This window comes from Myotis brandtii, unplaced genomic scaffold, assembly GCF_000412655.1.
Source record: "Myotis brandtii unplaced genomic scaffold, ASM41265v1 scaffold1105, whole genome shotgun sequence".
NCBI classification, from domain to species: domain Eukaryota; kingdom Metazoa; phylum Chordata; class Mammalia; order Chiroptera; family Vespertilionidae; genus Myotis; species Myotis brandtii.
Window position 1 is genome coordinate 725,107 of NW_005353770.1, and position 22,052 is coordinate 747,158.

The 22,052-nt window shown below is 39.8% G+C and overlaps 1 long non-coding RNA gene across 2 annotated transcripts in view; it reads right to left on the reverse strand.

Annotated features, from left to right (window-relative positions):
* Nucleotides 1-2,203: 2,203 nt before the first annotated feature.
* LOC106727061 overlaps nucleotides 2,204-22,052 on the reverse strand; it is a 23,357-nt gene continuing 3,508 nt past the window's right edge. The window contains exons 2-5 of one of the 2 annotated variants that reach the window (XR_001363210.1): nucleotides 10,993-11,229; nucleotides 6,827-7,126; nucleotides 6,139-6,303; nucleotides 2,204-2,577 (exon numbers count right to left, since the gene is read on the reverse strand). This is a non-coding gene — a long non-coding RNA (uncharacterized LOC106727061). Of the gene's footprint in view, nucleotides 2,578-6,138; nucleotides 6,304-6,826; nucleotides 7,127-9,413; nucleotides 9,635-10,992; nucleotides 11,230-22,052 lie in introns of those variants that run through there. The other variant, XR_001363211.1, reaches the window with a different exon arrangement.

Consider the following 22,052-nt stretch of genomic DNA (forward strand, 5'->3'; position numbering starts at 1 on the left):
TACAAGAAATGCTAAAGGGATTGCTGTAAGGGACTGCTGAGAAGAAGCAACAGAGAAACCTAGCCATACAGAATTAAAATGGCTATAAATAAGTACCTCTCAATAATAACCCTAAATGTAAATGGATCAAATGCTCCAATCAAAAGGTGCAGAGTAGCTGAATGGATACAAAAACATGATCTAACTATATGCTGTCTACAAGAGACCCACCTAAAACGAAAGACACATACAGCAGTGGTTCTCAACCTTCCTAATGCCACGACCCTTTAATACAGTTCCTCATGTTGTGGTGACCGCCAACCATAAAATTATTTTTGTTGCTACTTCATAACTGTAATTTTGCTACTGTTATGAATCGTAATGTAAATATCTGATATGCAGGATGTATTTTCATTGTTACAAATTGAACATAATTAAAGCATAGTGATTAATCACAAAAACAATATGTAATTATATATGTGTTTTCCGATGGTCTTAGGTGATCCCTGTGAAAGGGTCGTTCGACCCCCAAAGGGGTCGCGACCCACAGGTTGAGAACCGCTGACATACAGGATGAAAGTGAAGGGATGGAAAAAAATTTCCATGCAAATGGAAAAGAAAAAAAAGCTGGAGTAGCGATACTCATATCCGACAAAATAAACTTTAAAAGCATCATGCTAAGCGAAATAAGCCAGTCGGAGAAAGATAAACATCATATGATCTCACTCATTTGTGGACTATAATGAACAACATAAACTGATGAACAAAAGAGAGCCAGGGGGCGGAGGGGGGGGAATCTAGAATATATTAGGAGTAATCCTGTTATTTGAAGACTTTTAATATTTCCTACAACTTTTGTGATATCATCTGTTAGTAGAGTTTTGGTAATATTATTATACTTAAAATTCTTTATTCTTGAAATATTAATGTTTATTGCACATAATATTATTATATGTAAGATAATTTTTCCTGAATAATTGGTGTTTATTGCATGTAACATTATCATATTTAAAATTGTTTTTCTTGAGATATTAATGTTTATTGCATATATTATTATATTTAAGATCATTTTTCTTGAAATATTAAGGTTTATTGCATGCAACATTATTATATTTAAAATCGTTTTTCTTGAAATAAAAACTGAAAAAAAACACACAACAGTTAGGGCAGGACCTGTAAGGAATTTTCGATATTGGAAATGCATACATCACATTAGGCCTAAGCTATAATATGGAACAAACAAAAAGCTTCCTATCAGTGTTTCTGCATTATTTACACTATTTCTAAATCAAGTAACGTGGAAATTGAGAAGAGATGGTTTCAACAGATGCTCAATTCTCAATTACCTTTTCCATTTTTCTTTAAAGAAAGATATATTATTTTTATTGGGAGAGAAGACTGACAAAGAGGGTTCAAGTACAACTTGATGGAAGGGAGGATGACCCTTCTAAGGAGGGTGTGTGGGAGTGTATGGGTACAAGAGCACATAATCATGCCCTACATGTTTTGTGTGGGTTTCATTCATAGGAGGAGGTAGGCTGTAATGCTACACAAGGTACGCCCCCTATGATGCCACCCCACAGTGTTTAATGTTAGCAAACAAAATAATGGATCATCAGGACAATTGTTCTACTACTGCCTAACACCTCAACCTATACTGCTATAATGCTAAATGGAGCCACCCTGAAAGAGCAGAGAGGGGGCAAAAAAGAAGGATATGGGGCTCTCTGCCTCTCATTTGGTCTAATAAATATGGAAGCCAGGACAGTGGTAAATAACCTAGAGTGGAAAATTGAGGGCTCAAGTATTCTACAACCACTAAATACTGAAATAAATGTACCTATATGTCCTGGCCTTTGGATAGACTTAATCTTTGAATATATATGACATCACATGTATGGTAATGCTTCAAAGACACTGCGTTGTGCACTTAGTAGCAGAAGTTTCTGTCAAGGGGTTCTCTGGCCCCACAATCTTCACATGGTGTTACAAATGTGAATCAGAAATGTACTGCTGTCACTGACATCCCTGCTCCTGGAAGAGATTCAGGACTAGTTCCCTTGAGGCCAGAGGGGCTCAGGGGTGGGATGTAGAAGCCAAGTTGTAGATTCTTGAATGGCCTAACTTTTCAATTCATTATACAAATTTGACACATTCTGGGCATGAAATATTGTAAGCTAATTGTGACAGGGTGGGTTCACCAGAAGTAGATGCTGAGATGAAGTTTTGGGCACAAGATGTTTATTAAAATCAACACCCGTGACAGAAAGTGGGGGGAGCAGGATTGGCAGAGGGAAAAGTCAAACTGCAACATAGGCCAGCCTAGTGGGAGCTCTGGAGTGAAAAATGTCCTTTGGCATTGTCCCAAAATAACTGCCTGGGACTTTATATCCCTGAAAAAAAATGACCAGCCCATGTTCAGTCACCAGATCCAGACTGCCCCAAGATGGGCATGACTTCAGGCAGAGACTCTGCAGCTGAGGCAGCTCCTGAAGAAGCTGACAGCTGGAGGCTGTCTACTGGTTGCATTTCCTACTGCTGGTCAGCAAATCTTTCCTTGAAGAGGGCTCTTCATGGTACATATCAGGGCCGACCATACTGATGGGTTAGTCCAAACCAGGGAGGAGGGAAAAGAGATGAGAAGATAAAAAGATGTGAATGGGCAAGGAGTGAAGAAGCTGGAGCCACCTAGAGTGTGAGGTCAAATCCTGCTCTCAATCTTGGGTCGGGGAAGACACTAGAGTCTGCAGTCCCTTCCAGCCTCCACTACTATGACCAGCTCCTTGGAGTACCCCAACAACCTGAGAGGCCTTGCCTCTTTCAACTCAATTCTCAACTTCCTTAATGTTGATGGGGCATGATGCCACTCAGTGTCAACACTTGTACAATCAGAATGTGAGGGTTAAGGGAGTGGGCAGTTATTGTCCCATTGACCAATAGGAGGCAGAATAAGAAATTTGCCTTTCTCTTAAAAAACTTTCTCTTAAAGTGCTGTAAGATTGAGCAATTAGTTTGGCACCAGCTGTGGAGCGGGTAATACATTGTCATGTTGGCTCTCCTACCTTTCCATCTCAGTCCTTCCCCAACTCTTTCCCTGGGATTGCATTCTCTAATAAAGCTATAGCACATAAACTTCTGCCTGAAACTCTGTTCTTTGAAGAACCCAGGCTAAGCTGGTTTGTTTCTTAGGCTAGGGCTAAATGTCTCAAGATCAAAATTTCCCACTCAGCAAAACGGCCAGTTATGAGCAAATGGGTGGGTGGGTTTCCCAGGACCTGAAGACTGTTGCTGTGCATAAAGAAACTCCCAACCAACCACCTTTCCCCCCACCAACCCCACCCATCAAGGGGAAAAAAATCTAGATTCTGATCTTGTCCCTTCCCCATTTCCTCTTGTAATTAGACACACACAAATCTGTCCTAATCCCTTGCCTTTTACTATGACCAAAAAATGGAAAATTCAGGGAAGTACTTAAGTCATTCCCCACCCCCGCAACTCAGAATGCTGGAACTATTAAGTGTTCTTGTATTTCTTCTTTTAAGATGGGGAACTCAAAAACAGAGAGAGCACAAAACATTTCTACATCTTGAACCTTCATCTGATATCTGGAGTTCAATATAGAAACACTGCTGCCATTGTTCAGTCAAACGTCCGGCCTCCGACACACCTACAAGAGCACTTTCAGATGTTCCTTTATGAAGAATTCCTTAGGGCCATGGTGGAACTGGGCCAAATGAAAACTGAAGTCTATTACATCAAGCAGTGTGGCTTACAAGTCCAAATAGATTATTCACAGACCAATGTGATGGACCAAATGGAGCCTCTTGGCAAAGGGGTTTATTTTCGAGTGTCACTCATAGTTCAGCAGTTGAGTTGCACATAAATGTACAATAATGTAGCTGAATCACCTGCTAGAGATTAAGTGTATATTTTCTCCCTCTTTAGGATAGTGAAAGCTATTCCATCTGAAGGCAGAAGTGTTTGGGTAGCTACCCTTAGAATAGGGCTAGAGTCTCATTGTGAGAAAGAGCAGGATTAGTCTTTTAGAGCCCAAGGTTGTTACGCTCCCAGAACACCTCCAGGTACCATAAGGATTAGTTAGAACCTGATGCTACCCTCAGGCAAAAAGTGATAAGCCCTATAGGGATGAGCTGGAACTTAAGAGACAGAGGGCAGGACTTACCAGGGCAGCCTAAAGTTATGGAAGCCTTAAACCAGTGGTCGGCAAACTCATTAGCCAACAGAGCCAAATATCAACAGTACAACGATGGAAATTTCTTTTGAGAGCCAAATTTTTTAAACTTAAACTATATAGGTAGGTAAATTGTTATTTACTTAATTAGGGTACTCCTAAGCTGGCCTTTGCTAAAAACGTCCTCAATCTGATTGAGGTACGTTCGCTGAGGTCCAACTCTCCCATCCACACTCGTCTTGTATACTTGTTTTGTCTATCTCCTTTCGTTCATCCTCTCTATATGTCCAAACCATCTCAACATACCTTTCTCAATCCTCGACACTACATCTTCTTTCACTCCACAATGTTCCCTAAAATTAACTTAATAAACTTTACTTAAAGTTTTAAGTCAACTTTGCACTGTACATGCGCACCCGCACGTGGTATTTTGTGGAAGAGCCACACTCAAGGGGCCAAAGAGCCACATGTGGCTCACGAGCCGCGGTTTGCCAACCACTGGTCTAAAGGATTGCTAAAGTCCCTGACTGAAAATGCCCTCTTATTTCCAGAAAGGTATAAGAAGGGGAGAGAGAACTCTTTTCTGGAGAGCTAAATAATGTACCTACTTCAATTAGGGGTTGAAGAAGAATATTTTTATTTAGGGCTCTTTTAGTTTCATGACTAACTGTATTTTACATCTACTACTTGTTGCTTAAGTGGCCTTGGCACTGACTGAGGAAACAGGAGTCTTAAGGCTCAGTCTCTGATCTTCTGCAATTTACAGTCTACTTAAAAAGATTAGGTCACTTAAAAGAGCTTATATAAGCAACTGAAACTTAATTAAGTGCAATACTCCTCATATAAGTTGTTATTTTAAGAACCAGCTTAGCCCAGCCAGTGTGGCTCAGTGGTTGAGTGTTGGCCTATGAACCAGGAGGTCATGGTTCAATTCCCAGTCAGGGCACATGTCTGGTTTTTGGGCTTGATCCCCAGTGGGGAGCATGCAGGAGGCAGCTGATTGATGGTTCTCTCATTATCGATGTTTCTATTTTTCCCTCTCCCTTCCCCTCTGAAATCAATAAAAAAATATATATATTTTAAAAGAACCAGCTAAACTTGACTTAAAGATTCCTATCAGTCCAGAAGCTCTTCTGTGAGCTGAATGGCTATGAAATGCTCGGGCTGGCAATTCACATCTCCTTGCTCCTCTTCTCCCTGTTCCAGTGTGCAAGTTGCTCGAAACATTTGGATGTGAGCATCTCTCTCAGATTGTGGGCTCTTTCTAAACAATTCGAACAGATCCCTATGCTTTCCACATATGATGTCAATGTTCTCTGGCAATTTTTTTAAGTTTCAATCTTGACATTTTAATTCATTTTACGTTTGGTTTCTGTGAGTCCCTTTCTTGGTTGTGAAATGTTAGGGTGGTTAGTTTGTGTTTCATTAACTTCCCTCAAGCCTGTCAAGATTTCTAGTTTCCTTAGAGCATGTGGATGTGGGCCAGACCCATAAATGTTAGCTGTGCCCTGACCCTTTCCAATAGAAGCCAAGGGAGGGTTCTCTGCATGGTAAGGAAAGCAGGTCTGACTGACAGGAAGAGGGAGGGAATGAGCAAGGCTGAAACATAAACAGGAGCAGGTCTTCCCAGAAGTGGTGGAATTTGCCACAGGACATATTGGGACACAGGGCCTGCCAGGAACATGGTGCAATTTTTAGCCACATTTACACTAGGAGAGAGCACAGCCTTAGCTATTACCTCTGCATGAGAATGTTCATAAAACTGAGAGGACATGGACAAATTCTGATCTCTCAGAGAATTACATCTGGGAATTCTAAGGGATATAATCTGGCCACACAATTCAGGAAGAAGCTCCAACATCTGTTCCCTCTGTCTCTGGGCCCAGCCTGGGATCCTATGAAGCCAACTGGCAAATGTTTTATTTCCTCTAGTCAGAAACATAGCCTTTTGAGAAACCTAAATTCACCTTGACTTTTCTCCCCTTTTCACAAGTTTTCTTATTGGCTTTTGTTTTTCTCCTAGTCAGATGTTCTTCATAATTACTTCAAACCTTAAACTTGGACACACTCAAAAAGATAAATGCTGCCACTGCAGATTCTGTGAGCCTGGAAGACAGGAGCTTCAGAAAGAACTAGAAACAAATTTTAAACATCAATTACTTAGAAATGGATCCAGGTGTTTCACATACATTTGAATTTACTCTCCACGCATCTCCTGTTGGCTTTGTCTGGATCTTTTCATTGCCATAATTGCTCAGGGGTAACACTGATGTGGTATAAGTAAAGTTTTACTTTTATCATTTCTGCCCCAATGACTAACCCTTTACAAATAATCACCTTGACTTGCACACAACTGCTTTTCTGATATAAATAAAGGATTAAATTATGTTTCCTTTTCATTTTATTCCTATTCCTAGAGTTGGTCTGTAGGCCTTACAAATTCTCTAAGAACTCTGACAGCCTGTAATTGTCTACAGCCAAATACCTTCTTCAGGGTGGAGCCTTAGAACAGTGTGTTGATGATACTTAGGCTTTAACATTCCCCTTGCTAGTAAAATTTTAACATACTCCTCTAATAAGACAAACATGTATGATTTCCTGAAAACTACAACCCAGTAATCTGGATGAATTAAAGCATTAATATTACATACTCACCATATACTAGAAATCCAAAATGGAGGCCCATTGAAAAGTAAATGATTTAGAAGAATTTTTAATATTTTGTCCTTTTTAGTTCATTTCTGTTTTGGTTGGCTTTTTTGGAAATCAACATATGTGAACACTTGACTTGTTTTAGTCAGATATTTCTGGGCTCTTGGCTTGGTACACAGAACAGCAATGATGGGAAGACAAATGGGGAGGAAGATGAAGACACCAGGAAATGGGAGTGAGACTCAGACCACGGGTTTTGTTGCTTGTCACTGGACTCTGATCATTTCTGAAAACTGTTGCAACCTGTTTTGTATGTTTAAAGAGGAATGTCAGTTTCCAAGATAAATGAAGTTTTCTCTAAGGTCACATATTACTTCACAGCAGAGTTGGGGGCCATTTCTACTTGCACATGGAAGGCATTCCAGGAATATGCATTTGCTAAATTTAGATAAGTTCCTAAAGGTTGTGTGTGACTTCCATTTTTATAAGTTGAATCATACTTTTAAAACATATGGGGAGCACATTTAATGGAATACTACATTGGGTCATTTGTAAATTTAATACCCACCTCCTGATATATCTGTTTTGTAAGCAGAATTGGGTTTATCAGGTTTTCTTATAACTGAGCACACAGGCCCAACCTGTGTGGCTCAGTGGTTGTGTGTTGACCTATGAACCAGGAGGTCACTGTTCAATTTTCTGTCAGGGCACATGCCTGGGTTACGGGCTTGATCCCCCGTAGGGGGCATGCAGGAGGCAGCCGATCAATGATTCTCTCTCATCATCAATGTTTCTATCTCTCCCTCTCCCTTCCTCTCTGAAAAAAATAAAATAAAATAAATTAAAACACACACACACACACACACACACACAAATGAGCACACAGATTCTCTGTTCTTCATCTATAACAAGAGGGAAGTGGACTCAGTGATTTTGGATATTTCTTCCAATGTTAAAATTATAAGGTTTTCAACAATAAAGATTTTTTTAAAATTATAAGGTTTTAGGGGCCAGGGTAAAGGGGGGCAATGGGGAGGGGAAGAAGGCATGTGTAATACTTTCAACAATAAAGATAAATTTTTAAAAATTATAAGGTTTTAGGACCGACTTCCAACTAACATTAAATTAGAAATTGAGAGATTAGGCCATCTTTTCTGCTTTGAGGGATAGGGAGAAAAAAGAATAGAATGATTCTTCTTATGTTTTGTCTTCTTTTCTTTTATTCATAACTAACGCCTTATTGCAATTACATTCATCTGAAATAACAATTATTTGTATTGAGCCAGACCCACCTCTCACATTAGGCAGAGCTCTACTATGGCTTAAATCCATTGTTTGCTCTTAGACATGTTTTACTTCTTGGCTACAAATGAACTGAGCTCTCCGGAGCCGAGGTGAGAACACTTGAGCATTCCTCCTTCCTGCAGTGGCTAACTGTAAAATATCTTATATATCTTAACAGCAAAATCACACAATCAAGGTCCTTTTCTCTCTCTCTCTCTCTCTCTCTCTCTCTCTCGGAGTTCCCACAGGGGGGGAAAAATGAGAACATCTTTTTTATTTGTTTGTTTTGTATACAATTAATATAGTTAATTGTATATAAATATACTGATGGATTATGGTAATTTAGTAAACCCTCTTTTGGACCAAATTTTATCCCACAAATCCCTACAAAATGAAACAGTATGTTGGTTCCTATCGTAACTAGAATATTATCAAGATAAAAAGATCTTGATAGTTAGCACTTTTTCTCCATCTTCATGTAGAAAACATAGTGTCTTTAATACTTTAATAGAAAGAACATAATTATTCAAAATAATTCAAGCAGTTGAGAAAATTACCACAAATTCCAAGAGTCATATACAGGAGTCCTTAAAATGTGGTGGACAGCATTACAGGCATCTCTTTATGTATATATAGAAAGAATTGATGGAAGAACAGATGGATGTATGGGTGGGTGGAAAGAAAGAAGGAAGGAAGGAAGGAAGGAAGGGAGGAGGGAAGGAAGAAAGGGAGGGAGGGAGGAAGGGAGGGAGGAAAGGAGGGAAGAAAATCATACAATACATGCTTTCAGATTTTAAAAATGTTCTTTTAAATATTTATAAATTTTAGAATCCTATATAATAAAAGCCTAATATGCTAAGTGTCCAACCATTCGTTCGACCATTCTACAAGTCGCTATGATGTGCACTGACCACAAGGGGGCAGACTCTTCGACGGGTAGGTTAGTTTGCTGCTGGTGTTCAGCTGTTTGGAATGAGCGAGACAGGCCGGACACACCCTGGAGCCCTCCCTGGCCCCAATCATATACCAGTGGGGTCCCTTGGTCTGGCCTACGCCCTTTTGCAATCTGGGACCCCTTGGGGGATGTTGGAGAGCCAGTTTCAGCCCGATCCCCGCAGGCCAGGCTGAGGGACTCCACCAGTGCACGAATCTGTGCACTGGGCCTCTAGTAGTGTTATATTTACAGAAAAATTCCAAGAGTAGCACAAAGGGTTCCCTTATACCAACTATCCAGTTGTCCCACTGTTAATCTTACATTAGTGTGCTAAATTTATCCAAACAAATGAAACATTGTTAATAACTAAAGTCCATACGTTAGTTGAATTTTAATTATTATCTGATGTCCTTTTTCTGTCCCCAGATCTCAGCAAGATACCACATTGAATTGTCATCATTTCCCCTTAGGCTCCTCTAGATTTTTGACAGTTTCTCAGAATTTTCTTGATTTTGATGACAGGTCAGGTAACTTTGCAGAGTGGTCCTCAGTTTGGGTTTTTCTCATTTTTTCTCATTATTGGGGTTAGGGTTCTTGGAAGAAAGATTGCAAAGGTAAAGGGCCATTCTTACCACAGCATACCAGGGTACATGCTATCAACATTACTCATCCCTGACAAGGTTAACCTTAACTGTAGGGTGAAGCAGTGTTTGTCAGATTTCTCCACTCTTGTTCCTCTTTCTATATGGTACTGTTTGCATGGACATTGTTATGCAAAGTCCATACTTAAGGGATAGAGAGTTATGCTCTATCAAGTTGAGAGTATAGAACCTACATAAATTGTTTGAAATTCTTTTGTACAGATTTGTCGATTATTTATTATTTACCTACTCATTTACTTTTGTCAGTATGGACTCAGAGATATTTACTTTATACTTTGGATTATAATCCAATACTATGTTATTTATTTTGTCTCTCAAATTGTTTTAAGCTATGGCCATTGAGAGTTCTTTCAGTTGGCTCTTGGGTCCTTTTGATATGTACCCATTGTCTTGTTTTGTGAGCGCTCCCTTACTTTCTGGCACCTTAAGATGCCCCACCCTAGAATGAGAGAGCCCTGTTTCCCTTTACTGAGGAATGGCATTTAGAATCCACGATCTGGGTGCTGAGTGTGCTCATTGCCTCTAGGGCAGTGATGGCGAACCGATGACACGCGTGTCAGAGGTGACACGCAAACTCATTTTTTTGGTTGATTTTTCTTCGTTAAATGGCATTTAAATATATAAAATAAATATCAAAAATGTAAGTCTTTGTTTTACTATGGTTGCAAATATCAAAAAATTTCTATATGTGACACGGCACCAGAGTTACGTTAGGGTTTTTCAAAATGCTGACACGCTGAGCTCAAAAGGTTCGCCATCACTGCTCTAGGGTATGGCACTTCTTTCCTTTTTGCTTCTTCTAGACCAGTGGTTCTCAACCTTCCTAATGCCGAGACCCTTTAATACAGTTCCTCATGTTGTGGTGACCCCCAACCATAAAATTATTTTCGTTGCTACTTCATAACTGTAATTTTGCTACTGTTATGAATCAATTCCCTCCCATCAATTCCCTCCTCTTGCCCTTTGTCATCAACCTCTCCCGCTATCTCCAGTTTTTGTTATCCACTGACCTATTCTTCATTGCTATAGTTTGGCCTTCTCCAAAATGTTGTATAAATAGAATCTTATAGTAAGCAGCCTTTTGGCTCTAGCTTATTTCACTTAGCAAAAATGCATTTGAGATTATTCCATGTTATTGCATAAAATAACTTAATATCAATATACTAAATCAGCATAGTTTAGATTTTTGCTCTAGTCATTCCCTTGAATGCCTGTATTAGTTTTCTATTGTGGCATAACAAATTACCACAATCTTAGGGACTTAAAACAACACTTATTTATTAACTCACAGTTTCCATGGGTCTGGAATCCAGGCACAGCTTGGCTGAGTACTCTGTTCGGGATCTCACAAGGCTGCAGTCAACATGTCAGCCTGGGCTGCTATCTCATCTGCGATTTACAATGCTCTTCTAAGCTCACTGGTTGTTGGCAGAATTCAGTTCCTTGAAGCTATAGGACTGAGGTCCTTGTCCTGTCAACACTGACTTTTGTGCAGTAAAATGATTTTGGATTTCTCACCTCCAGAACTGTAAGAGAATAAACTTGCATGTTTTAAGGTTAAAGCCACTAAATTTGTGGTAATTTGTTACAACAGCAATGAGAAACTAATACATTGCACATTAGGAGAAAAGTGTATATCCAGAGGATATGTTAAAATACAGTAGGAATTCTCAAGCTCTTTTAATGGCCAACTCTGGTAAGTAATACATTTTATATCAATATCTAAGATGAACAAGCATCCACAATTGTATACACCCAAACAATCAAAAGTTTTGCAAGTCTATATTTACTCTACAAAGTATACTCTAATATTTTCTGTATTGTTTTATTCTACTCCATTAATTCTTTTTTCTTTTTCTTTTTTTTACTGATTTCAGAAAGAGAGAAAGGGAGAGGCAGAGAGAGATAGAAACATCAATGGTGAGAAAGAATCACTGATCAGCTGCCTCCTGAATGCCCCCTACTGGGGATCAAGCCTGCAATCTGGCATGTACCCTCACCAGAAATCAAATTGTGACCTCCTGGTTCATAGGTAGACACTCAACCACTGAGCCATACCAACTGGGCCATTATTTCATTTTTTAAAGAAAATGCTGGTTAGTGCCTACTAGATTGATTTCATAATCTCCTGAGTATCTTGAAAAACACTACAGTTCAGGGAATAGACTAGATCTTAAGAAAGGAAGATTGGGATCCACTGAGTTAACTTTAAATGTCAACCTCCTGACAGCATTTGATAAATGCTTCTGAGCAGCTCATAGGTGGTGTCATTGCCATCAGGGGCCTCAACAACATATAGACAGTGCAAAGTTTTCCCCAGGAATTCTGAATTCTCTATTTCAATGGTTCTCAACTGAGGGTGATTTTGCAGCCCAGGGGACATTGGCCAATGTCTAGAAATATTTGTGCTATTATACCTGGGAGGTAGGCCAGTACTGGCATAGAGTGGGTAGAGTCTAGGGATGCTACTGCTAATCACTCTACAATGCACAGGACAGCCCCCACAATGAATTATCCAGCCCCAGATGTCAACAGTGTCAAGGTTGAGAAACCAAGCTCCAGTTGCCTCTTTGTCAGCTGTGTTCAGATTGTGTTCATCTCTTCTGAAGCCCTTCTGCAGGCTTGTCCTCCTTTATGATGTCATATGGTCCAAAACTATGCCTTTCCTACCCAGCATAAAATATTCACAAGTTCTTGTGAATTAGATTCGTGTTTTAGTCCATTTGGGCTGCTATAACAAATACACAGACTGGGTAGCTTATAAACAACAGAAATTTATTTCTCACAGTTCTGGAGGCTGAAGTCCAACCCTCTTCCAGGTTGCAGACTTCTTGTTGTATCATCATATGTTGGAAGAGACAAGCAAGCTCTAGGGAACCTCTTTTATAGAGGCACAGAGACCATTTATAAGGGCTCTACCTCATGACCAATCACCTCTCAAAGGCCCTAACTCCTAATAACTTTACCTTGGGGGTTAGATTCCAACATATGAATTTTGGAGGGACACATATTCAGAGCATAGCAGTGCATCATAAGTGACAGCTGCATTTTAAAAAGTTTATTAATAAATCTGAAAGCAGTGATTGGTGAAACGTGCAAGAATCTCCTTGACACACTGTGGCTTATTCCAGGCTTCTGCTCTCGGGGAACTAAACTACCACACCTGCAACTTGTTTTAAACTGCCAAACTACAAAGTATGTAGCTCATCTAGTCATCTAAAATGAGCTGCTTTACGGTAGGTTGTTAGATTTTACTATAGTCAGCCTTAAGGTACATTTGAAAATCTTATGAGTGGGACACAGATAGCACTGGCCCACTGAAAACTGAAAAGATAATGACTTCCACACTATAAAGCCATTTAGGAGGTTTTTTTCTTCTCTCTAAACATAATTTTACCAGTCCCTAATTCTAAGTATTCCATTATAGGGCACTAGAAAATAGCTTAAGGGAAGAAGGAATAGTCAGTAATCAGCTTTTGTTGTTTCTACAAATAACTCATATAAAATATACCAGATGTTTAGGAAATAATATCTAATTAAAGCGAACTGGGGCAATTCTCTGAGGGAGGCACAGGCCACAGTCACAGGGCCAGCTCACTGGGGTAGGGGTGGGCGGTGACACATAGAGCAAGTGGTGGTACTTAGTGTCCAAGGGTGGGCTGTGAAAATAATCTATTTTATCTTTCATATTTTGGGGGTGGTCTTTGGAAAAAATATCACATTTATTGTTAATTCCAGAATGAATGGTTTTACAGTTTGGGTATTATTGTCTCTCCTACTTTCACAGGAACAGAAAAGCACCTATAAAAATAAACTCCAGGAAGTGAAAGCTACATTACAAAGAAGGTTTTAAACATAATAATTAGAATTCCTGCCTTCTGAAACTAAGAGAGCTTTACTGTGGAAAATACTCTGATCTTAATTTCTGTGTTGCAATATGTACCCCGAACCCCGGGGCAGATTGAAGTCCTAATGAGGAGAGATCCTAGGAAACCAAACTTCAGGAGCTTGAATAGTTAAGGAAGGTGTCTAAAAGAAGTTTCCAGAAGGGCATTGTTCCAAGAAGAACAAGCCCTTTAAAGTAAAATATATTATTTGCTAACCAGTCAGGACCCTTCTGTATTTGCATGTATGCATTTTCCTCTATGGCAAAGACACATACTTTTTTTTTAAGTGACCATTTTATTAAGTGCTGACCTAGTGTTTGGCGCTATGCTAAGCACATTAAATGGATTAGTTCATGTAGTCATCACAGTAATTCTATGAGGTGAGCAACATTGGTATTCCCACTTATACATTAGAAAACCAAAGCTTAGGGGATTATTTGGCTTAACAAGGGACCAAGCCAGGATTAGAATCAGGCGATTTGATTCTAGAGGTCATGCAAATAATCATCCTGGAACACATGGCGCATGGGATTCTTTCAAGCCCTGTCATAGATTTTATTATGGGCTCAAAGTGATCGGAATGGTTAAGGTATCGATTGCAATAGGAAAAGTCTATGTGTTTCTGTTTACATTTTCCAGTCATATCAATTCTCTCTTTTTTTTTAACTAAAATATATTTGACATATAACATTGTGTAAGTTTAAGGTATATAACATGTTGATTTGATACATTAAATATTGCAGTATGGTTGCCATTAGAGCTAGCACCTCTATCACAGCACATAATTCTCATTTCATTTTTGGAGGGGGAAATAATTAAGATCCAGTCTTTTAGCAAATTTGATGTTTATAATACCACTAGAGGCCCGGTGCATGAAATTTGCGCATGGGGGGTGGGGGGGCAGAGAGGTCCCTCAGCCCGGCCTGCACCCTCTCACAATCTAGCACCCCTCGGGGGATGTCCGACTGCTGGTTTAGGCCCAATCCCACAGGCCTAAACCGGCAGTCGGACATCGCTCTCGCAATCTGGGACCACTGGCTCCTAACCGCTCGCCTGCCTGCCTGCCTGATCGTCCCTAACCACTCTGCCTGCCTGCCTGATTGCCCCTAATCACTCACCTGCCTGCCTGATCACCCCTAACTGCTCACCTGCCTGCCTAATTGCCCCTAACCGCCTCTGCCTGCCTGCCTGATCTCCCTTACCCACCTCTGCCTCGGCCCAGGCCACTGCGGCTTCATCCGGTAGGATGTCCGGAATGATGTCTGGAAGGTCGTTTGGCTGTCTGGTCTAATTAGCATATTACACTTTTATTATTATAGGTAGTGTTGTCTATAATCACCATACTGTGCATTAGATCTCTAGGACTTATTTATGTACTAGTTACAAGTTTGCACATTTAAGCAACATATCTCCTATTCCCCCACCCTCCAGCACATCATGCTTATAATCTTTTTTATATGTTCTTGAATTGTTTGCTAATATTTTATTGAGAATTTTTCATCTATAGTTATCAGGAGTATTGATATATAGTTCTCTTTCCTTGTAGTGTCCTTATCTGGGTTTGGTATCAGGATAATGCTGGTCTTGTAGAGTGAGTGCCTTTGGAGATGTTCCCTCCTCTTCAATTTTTTGGAAGATTTTGAGGACTTGCATTATTCATCAAATTTTTAGAATTTACCAGTGAAACCACCTGGTCCTGAGGTTTCCTGTGTTGAGATGTTTTGATAACTGATTCAATCTTGTTACTTGTTATTGGCTTTTACTTTCTATTTATTACTGATTCAGTCTTGGTAGGTTGTGTTTCTGGGATTTATCTGATTGTCTAATTTGTTATCATATAGTTGTTCACAGTAGTCTCTTATAATCCTATGGGTTTTTTTGTAGTATCAGTTGCAATGTCTCTCCTTTCATTTTTGAGTCTTCTTTCTTTTTCCTTGGTTCTAGCTAAAGGTTTACCAATTTTCTTTATTTTTTTAAAAAGCTAGCTCTCAGTTTTGTTGATCTTTTCTATTGTTTTTCTGGTCTCTATTTCATTTATTTCTACTCTGGTTTGTATTATTTCTTTCCTTCTGCTAACTTTGGGTTTAATTTGTTCTTTTTTTTTCTAGTTCCTTGAGATGTAAAATATGCTATTTTAGATCTTTCTAATTTCTTAATGTTTGCACTTATTTTTATAAAGTTCTGTCTCACAACTGCTTTTGCAGCATCCCATAGGTTTGCTATGTTGTGTTTCCATTTTCATTTGTTTCAAGATATTTTTTATTTTCTTTACTTTTTATTTGACCCATTGGTTGTTCAGAAGTGTGTTGTTTAATTTTCACATATTTGTAGATTTTCTAGTTTCCCTCGTTACTGACTTCTAGTTTCATCTTTTCTAGTAGGAAAATATATTTGGTATAATTTTAATCTTCTTAAATTTGCTAAGCTTGTTTTTTGGTCCTATCACATGGTCTATTCTGGAGAATATTCTGTGTGCACTTTAGAAGAACGTGTATTCTGCTGCAGTTGGATGGGATGTTCTATATATGTCGGTTCAGTTCATTTGATCTAAAGTATGATTCAATTCCAATGTTTCCCTGTTGACTTTCTGTCTGGATGATCTATCTATCCAAGGCTGAAGTCCCCTACTATTACTATATTGTCTCTGTCTCCCTTCAGATCTGCTAGTATTTGCCTAATATATTTAGATATTAGGTACATATATGTTTATGATTATATCTTATATATCTTGGTGTATTAGCCCCTTTATCCTTATACAATGGCATTCATTGTCTCTTGTTACCATTTTTGGATTAAAGTCTATTTTGTTTGATGTAAGTATGGCTACCCCAGCTTTCTTTTGGTTTCTACTTGCATGGAATATTTTTTCCATCCCTTTACTTTGAGTTTATGTATGTCCTTAAAACTAAAGTTGTTCTCTTGTAGGAAGCATATAGTGGGTCTTGTTTTATCTATTCAGTCACTTTGTGCCTTTTGATTGGTGAATTCAATCCATTTACATTTAGAGTAACTACTGATATGAAAGGACTTATTACTGCCATCTTATCAATTGCTTTCTGGTTGTTCTGTATTTCCATTATTTCTTTTTCTCTGTTTATGCCTACCTTTTGAAGTTGGTGACTCATCAGCTTCATGACCTTAGATGTCAAAATCTTTCCCCAGGTTTGGGAAGTTTTCAGCTATTACTTTTTAAAAATAAGATCTCTGTCCCCTTCTCTCTCTTATCTCCTTCTGGAACCCCAATTATTCTAATACTTTCCCTTTTGATTAAGCCTTAGATCACTGTGGCTTTATTTGTTCTCTTTTTTTGTTGTTATTGTTCTTTTTCTTTGTTCATTTGTTATTTCTAAATTCCTATCCTCTGTCACTTATTCTGTCTTCTATTCGCTCTATTTTACTTCAGATGCTCTTTGTTGTAGTACTCATCTCAGTCAATGAATACTTCAACTTCAGAGTTGTTCTTTGGTTCTTTTAAAAATAATTTCTATCTCTTTAGTAAAGAGTTCATTTTGTTTGTTCATGTACTTTTCCCCCTAATATTATTTATCTTTCTTAGTTTTCTTGTAATTCACTGAAATTTCTTCAAAATAGCTATTCAGCCACATTGCAGTATTCTGCGGCTTTGAGCTCAGTTGTTGGAGAATTATATCTTTTGGGGGTGACATATTTTGATTTCACATGTTCCTTGTATTTTTGCATTACTGTTTTCCCATTTGAAGTGGCAGACACTTCCTTAAATCTCTATGGTTGTTTTCCCATGAGTAGTGATCATTGGTATTGCTATGTTTGGGGTTTCCTCAGCTTTTGAATGGGTAGACCTGCCCCACTCTTGCTGCCTCTTGTGGCAGACTTCTCAAGCTTTTACATCTTTTTTAGTTCTTATAACTAGGCTGACTGCTGGAAACCTCTCATTTGTTTCCCAGTAGGTGGCACTAATAGCTCCAGTTCGTGATTTCTCCCTTGCTCACCAGAATTTTTCTGAGCACCCCAGAATTGCTCTCACTGCTGCACTTGGAAGCACTCACAAAGATCCTCCACAAAGTCAAGGGAAGTGTGAGTTTAGCAACCTCAGGTGATGTGGGAGCCCATGAACCCAGTGGGGAGATTCTCAATTGGGATACTTGTGGGTGAACTTCCTGCTTAAGTCCTGAAGCAGTCATTAGGAACCACTTATTCAATTCCCTTTGATATTCTTATCTGCTTCCTTCCCTTTCTCCTCCATCCCCCAAGTCATGGAGGTTCCACCTCAGTACTCTGGGTGCTGCTAGAGAGAAACAAATTTCTCCAGCCACAACCCACAAAACAGATAGCTAGTCATTCACTCACGGCTTTCCACAACACTTGACAGCTTAGCCCCATGCATTGTCACGGGGTGGTGGTGGGTGGTGCTGGTGATGTAGGGCTCTGCCAGTCTCCCTCTCCACTGTGCACAAATTCTTATCTTTTCCACTCTGATGGTGTGCTGAAATCTTCCCTCAGGCAGGCTGGACTTCTACAAATTCTCTTTTGCCTGAATCTGAACAGACAAGCACTCTCCAGGTTTTTCCTCCTACTGAGGTGAGCAGGGATAGGGCAGGTTCACTGACTCCCTCTGACCCTCAGCCCTTACCAGGTGTGTTAGTCTATTTTTGAAAGCACAGTTAGGTGAGAGTCCTCTCAGCTACCTTAGTGTATGTTGTTGGGTCCCTCATCTCCCAATGAGGCACTTTTGTTCATGGTTGGATGACTAATTAGTTGTTTAAAAAGGGGAAAGGAGAAACATTCTACATCGACATGATCTGACATTACTCTCTATCAATTCTTAGGGAGAAATCTATTATAGAAGGTAATCCTATATAATAAAAGGCCAATATGCAAATCAACTGAACGGCACAATGACCAGTTGCTATGATGCACACTGACAAACAGGGGGCAGATGCTCAATGCAGGAGCTGCCCCCTGGTGGTCAGTGCGCTCCCACAGGGGGAGCGCTGCTCAGCCAGAAGCCGTGCTCACGGCTGGCGAGCGCAGCAGCGGTGGCAGGAGCCTCTCCTGCCTCCATGGCAGTGCTGAGGATGTCCGACTAAGCCGTCAGTTGGACATCCCCCAAGGGCTCCCAGACTGTGAGAGGGCACAGGCCAGGCTGAGGACCTTCCCCCCAGTGCACAAATCTCATGCACCAGGCCTCTAGTTCTAATATAGAAATTATATCCTCCAAAATCTGTGATCTTACATGAATAGTAGTTTAAGAGGTATCTTCACCTCTTCTTCACTTGCAATAGGTTATTCTTCAGTTTGATCCTCCCCTTCTCCCCCCCCAACCCCCCCCCCCCACACACACAAAACAACAACTCACTTTACTATGTTGAATATGTTCTACGAAACACACACACACACATACATATGAGTGTTTTATATGCATGGCTTTGTAATTTACATGTGAATGGCATCACTTTATAGATCTTAGTTTGTTTCTTCTCTCACCCATAGCTCTGAAAGACACTTTTTGGGTTAGACTTCAATGAGATGTGGAGGGATAAAAGATGGAGATTCTTTTCTTTGCCAACTGGTTTTTTGATATGAGGAGCTTGAAATGACTGGAGGGCAGCTGTACATTAAAGGTTAAGATAATTCATGGTGTGCCCCTGAAGGAAGCATTTCATTTCTGGGAACCAAGTCCTCTACATCTATAAATCCTAGAGTTGTGAGGACAGGAAGCACAAACTCCCCTACATGGGTCACTGGGAGTGATGTAAGCAGAGTACTCCTACTCTACCGCTTAGTGTCTGGACTCAGGTAGTCCACCTGTTGGAAACAGAGCGCTATATAAGGGTTGGTATGTTACATCCTGGAGAATGTTCCCCATCTTCACAGAGTATCTATCATCATGTGTGCCTTTTTAAAAGACCATTATATTGCTCTATCAGTCCAGCAAATTCCGAGTTGGGCAGCAAATTACAAGATCAGTTGATCTCTCTGTTCTGAATTCACTGCTGCACCCCTTTTGCTATGAAGCCCTTTGTGATGCTATGTAGGATCCCAGGTAGGTGCTTGAATAGTGATGTTGGCTATGGCTATGCAGCCAGGAAAGAAAAGCTCATACCCAAATTGTATCAATTCCAGTAAGGATTAATTCATTACCCTTTCTAAGATGGAAGGGGTCCAAACTTACTTGCCACCAAGTGGCTGCTTGGTTTTCTCAAGAAAAGGTGCTGTATCAGGGGCTCACCATTGATCTCTGTTATTGGTAGATAAAATACAAGGTGGAGCAAAAGTAGGTTTACAGTTGTAAGTACACAAAACAGTTTATTCTTGTATTATTATTTATTAATTGTAGAACTGAGGCTGCCACCCTGACATTGCAGTTAGTTCATTAAGATAATTTACCCATACAAACAACTGTAAACCTACTTTTGCCCCACCCTGTATTTGACACAAGCAGTAGCTAAATCAGCCTTGATGAGTAGAAGGCCCATGCTGTTGGACCATGGGTATCCTCCATTCCTAGCTACTTCATTCAAATTCCCATTGTGCCAAACACTGCAGTGGCCAATAACAGCCACATTAACACTTTGCTGAGTCATTCTACTTGGTGGTGTCTTTGCTGATGAGTAACATCCAATTGATTCAAAAACCTTCATATTTTCATGTTGATTCATATAGATCTACCCACATGCCTCTTCCCTAAACTTTCTTGTTCCTGATCTTCTAATCTTTCTTCTTCTAGGTCTTTGGTTAACAACCAAGCCATTAGCTACTGCCTGAGTCTACGTTGTTGATCTGCTCAAAGATACCATATCAGGCACAGCAACTACAAGTGGAGTTACAACTTAGTAAAATTTGGGGCAGTCCACTGTCATCCTCCAGGATCCAACTCTAGGGAACAGACTGGCCAATTAAATGGGGATGTGATGGAGACCACCATTCTAGCATCTTTTAGGTGTTTAAGTGTGGCACTAATATTTTTCTCCTCCCCAAGATGCATATTGCTATATACTTATTATTGTGGCTGACAGTATGGGGACAATTTCTAAGCTTCCACTTAATCTTCCTTTCTACAATAGTTCTTATCTCATAGGCCAAGGAACCACTACAGAATTTCCCCCAAACACTAACAGATATATTGAGTGATGAGGAAAATGACCTCTAGGTGGACCTGTGGACCCAGTGGACTCGCTGAGCTAGATGTGGGCCAAGACTGAATTTATTATTCAGCCCCCTTATGCTCCCACTCTAATACAAACTGGACCTTGCCATGTTTTTGGCTCTAGCTACAACTTCCTGCTCCCTGCCCTGGACTTCTCTGCCACCGCAGTTGGAATGTTATAGTAACCTTCTTGGCACTCCTATATGCACTCTAATAGGGACAAAATGGGCATAATGTTTGGTCTCTAGTTATCAACGTCAACTTGGAAACAATGCCTAATAATCCTCAAAATATTGGGTATTTTCTATTTCCCAGTGTATGGTTACCCAAGTCTCTTTAGAGCAGTGGGAAAATAATTAACATGCACTTGCTGTGGTGTGCAGGGTCCTTCCTCTTTCTGTCAATCAATGAGTTCTGGGTCTGAGAACTGGCTCAGGAACAGAAACTGAACAAGAGTTCATAACATTTTATTGTGATGGGTGCTCTCAGCCTCTTGATCATCCATTTTTTTTAAATTTTATTTCTGATTATAAGATTGGGCAATGCCTTTACTGGTTGGCCATCTATCTGGTGCTTAGGGTTCCATTAACCATCTCTATAGCTTTCTGCAGATCAGGAACTGAGGCTGCCACCCTGACCTTGCAGTTAGTTCATTATTTACCCACTTTGCTCCTGCCAGTTAAGTGCCACAAGCTGGTATCTATTATTTCAGGATCCATCATCCCCATTTTTATTAGGGCACCCAGATCTATAACACCATTTCCTACCATAAGTCCTGGCCTTAAGAAGATAGCCACTACTGAACTTGCTAAATACCCAATGGGGGCTTCAATCTGGGAACTCATATTCTTATGATCTACATAATCTTCAAAAAAAATTTTTATAATTGTCTCCCCTACATTTTCTTTTTCTTCCTCTTCTGGAACTGGTCAGAGAGTGAATTACCTACTGGACAGAGAGTGATCCTCTAATTTTACCTTTTCTTATCCATCTATTTGTCTTTTTTTTCCTACTTTCTGGGAATCCTCTCAACTTTCTCATCCATTCCTTCATTAAATATTCCATGTTATACTACTTAAAAATATGCCCAAGAGCTTCATCTTGTTCCCCAAATGTTCCTTTCTTGCTCCTATTCTTGACCTTAGCCTGGGTTCCCTAAAAGCAGAGCCTCAAAACAGGCTTATACACAGGCAATTTTGAGAAGAATGTAATCCCAGGAAAGTGTAGAAGATGGGCACTAAATGGAGGAGACAAAGTTTAAAATTTAAAAGTAAAAAGAGGATGCAGATAACTGGCTCTCAATCCCAGAGGACTTTCTGAGAAATCTTTTTTTATA